We start from the raw sequence: 3,644 nt of genomic DNA on the forward strand, positions 1-3,644 counted from the left end.
TCTCGTTGTTCTTCGTTCACCCCCTGTGTTCATCCTTTACTGAGATTAATACGGTTTCGATTAAAATGGCGGATGTGTATGTTAAATACAGATTCTGGAATTTAAAGTGCATAGAAACGTTTCAAAAAATTGTCCTTCCAAGGGTCCAAGGATTGCGATGGATTAGATACTGTTGATAGGAATATCGAAAAGGTGTATTAATAGACAAAATAGACGGTTAGCAAACCGAATCGTATATAATCCAGAATGTAGAATGGTGAAAGCGGATGTCCATAATCGCGAATGGGGCTTTCTGAAACAGTTTCAACGACATCGAGGCAAATTGTATCGGAAAAGACCACGAAGCGATTTGTTTATGAATTCGTGGCACGAACCACGGGAGAAAACTCAAGAATTTCCAAATATATGTGTTATGTAAATCTCGGGGGACCGTAGAATAAATGTTTCATGGAGATGGACGCTCCGCAAAGTGCATAACACAAGCTGCACGTTCCTCGGATGTATCCTCTTTCCCTTTGTCTTGGCGCGGTCCTTTGTTATACCTTCTACATATACTCGCACCTTTCTCTGGCGAGAGAAATTTAAACATTCGTTTAATTCTTAACGTAATAATCGATCATTTTTTAGACTCGATTTATAATTAGGAAAAGCAGATCGATTATTGTCAGAGTTGAGAAAAGAGTATGCAGAATTTTCTTCTTCGACGGTTCAGTTGTTGCGTGGTCTATTTTTCAAGTATCCTTGGTTATTTATAACTATTTTAGTTAAATTTACGCTCTGATAGAGGGAAGAGGCGTGAAGCACTTCATTCAGATTCTTGCTTGTTAGCTCCGGAGGGCAATGAAACTTGTATTTACTCGTTTGCACTTGTTTCATGAAATATTTATCGCATCCTTGTTCCGTGCAATTCCAACACTGTCGTTCATTACACTGGTCTGACATTTATTAAACGTGCAATGACAAGGATTTTTCTACGTTCAAGGAAGTATGCTAATTCCGAAGACGAAGTGGAATAATAACGACTCACGGAAATATTCGCTGCTTGTAGCGTTGGGTCTAACGCGATCTGATCGTTAATTCACACGCGCGAAAAAAATCATTTCTCGCTTCATGTGTGCGTCGATTCATTAACACCGTTTCGAGCGGCTCGAAAATTTCTCTGATAAGCGACCGGCACACGTCAAGGCGTATCACGTACAGTGGCTCGTTAAATTGCTTTCATGGTTAACGGAGCAGGAAGTGGCCGGTTTGCATTGTTTCGGTGTCTATAGTTGTTGCGCGAATAACAAATGAATAGAAAGTCTTTCGTGCCGCGGTGCGAATAAATCTTGGACTTCTTTTTGCTTTTCTTTCGTTGGATGCGTGCCTCGATTCGGTGCATCTTGCGAAGAGAAGAAATTAACAGGCGAATGGACAGATTTACAGATGTTAATTTTATTTAATTTTCTTTTATTAAATTAATGTGCTTAAATTTTATCATACCTTAAGGGATGCTTAAAACAAAATTAAATTCATACAATGGAGTCATGTAGATTCGTAACATAATACGGTTGACTAAGAATTCTAATTCAAAAGTGTCACTCGCGCTAAAGAAAACACAAAAACGTGAGTTTTCTCCTCGTTGGTAAAAAACCTTTCGAAGTGCACGAATCTATGAGCAAGCACGCAACAGCTGAGGCCAAAACCGACCACATGGACCACAGAAATCTTGTTCACCGCAGAGGCGATATCAATTTACCCCTCGATTTCTAATCCATCTCGGTCGGCCTGTGGTTTTCCTTGTTTCTCTGTGACGGAGGAATTTTGCAAGAAATCATTGCGCAACCGCCGCAAGTCCGACAGGGATCGTTCCTTGACCCGAAAATTCTAATCGTGTCTAAACAATGCTGTGATCCAGTGATGGGCAACCCACGAGCCACGCGAGGCCCGTTATGTATTTGAAGAATTTAAGTATGCGTTGATATCTGAGGCTAACTATACGCCCAATAGCCTCATAGCAATTTTATTGAAATAGGCGTCTACCACTCCTCCCTGTTAAACAGGTTTCTGAGAAGGAATTCTGATTCGGTTCCCAAGAGAACCCAGCAAAGGTTGGATCCAGAAAAGCCAATCTGTTTCGAACAATAAGGTGACCTTTTGGGCGGTTCTCGTACACCTTGCGGCTTGAGGCGTTCAAATATATGCGCAGGATCGAGGAAGGAGCATGAGTAAGGATAAATTCAAAAGAAACCCAATCCATGAGCATCAGAATAGTGCCCTTTCCGTATAACCTTAAGGAGGCTCTAGTGCAAAATAGGAATAACGCCAAGAAAATTATAAAAATTTGAATACGGGTTAGATTTTATCCCAAAAACACCCACACAAATTTTGGGAAGTCTAGGGTACCTAAAAGTTAAGAAATAAATGTTTCAATTTTTCACTTTTTAACGTGGACTCTTATGGGAAAATGCGTTTTCAACGCACTTAATTACGTGCTACAAAGTAATTGACGTCAAGATTGGATCGAAAATTTGTATGCATAATAGAAAAATATGTAGAGAACATATATTGATTTACAAAATACTCCGAGAGTACTTGTAGTAATAATAATAAATTAAAGAATACTGGGATAATACGTTTTGTCTTCTGCTATTGACATAGTATGAGAGATCTAGCACGCTGTACGAGAGGTTAGACAACGCGCGTTCAAATACAAACAGTACTGCAGTTTGTCTGAAAATAATTGATTGAGATTACTTTATGATACAATATAAATATAATAGATATAATAACGACTAAAACTCAATGTTCAAACTAATTTTTTTTTTTATTTTGATATAAAATTGTGAACCATTGTAATAGTCTAAATACTATGCCAGATCTACTACTACGTGAATCAAGCGACAATAGTAACTCTATATTGATTTACAGCGTAACTGTAGAGCCTCCTTAAGAGTATAAACTTATGATGATGGGTGGTGAAAATTTGCTAAAAATAAAATAGTAGCTTTTTAATAATTCAACGTTGATTTCAAAGAGTCAAGGAACATTGAAATAACTGTACTCAAAGGAACTAATTTTATTTAAACAATTGAAAGTTGGAAAGACCCTCAAGAGGAAGTCGTTATCGCCCCTTCTATTCGTCGACGAAGGCTGCGATGGCGTAGAACGGTTGCCTCATCCGCGAATCGGCCGTGTACCGGGTGACCGTTAGAGTGTATACTCGGGGAAACGGTACCGTGGAACGGGGATCTGGTTGTCGCCCTCGACGAAATTCGCACGCCTGAGTCTAATGCGATTCAGAAATTTGATTACCGTTGCGAGCGACCACGGTAGCGCATTCTTGAGCAGACACCTTGGCCTTGAAGAAGTAACAGTTTGACACCTGTGGAATGCGAGGAAAGAACAGCTTGACCCTGGAGGAATCTATAGAAAGAGGAAAACTGACGCCTTCGACGAGCGCAGAGCCAGATTAATGCTCTAACTTCGCAGCTCTACTATGCGAGTGCATTGCTGCACTTATAGTAAAAGTGAGAGGATACAGTGAGGAAAACAGGCTATATTGCGGTTCTCAATGTTTGTCTAGTCGATTCTTTTCTGTCTCGAATGAGAGAGGATGAACGCCACACCATCTACTGAGTGATGCACCCTGTGTAAGGGACACT

This window comes from Hylaeus volcanicus, chromosome 7, assembly GCF_026283585.1.
Source record: "Hylaeus volcanicus isolate JK05 chromosome 7, UHH_iyHylVolc1.0_haploid, whole genome shotgun sequence".
Lineage (NCBI taxonomy): Eukaryota > Metazoa > Arthropoda > Insecta > Hymenoptera > Colletidae > Hylaeus > Hylaeus volcanicus.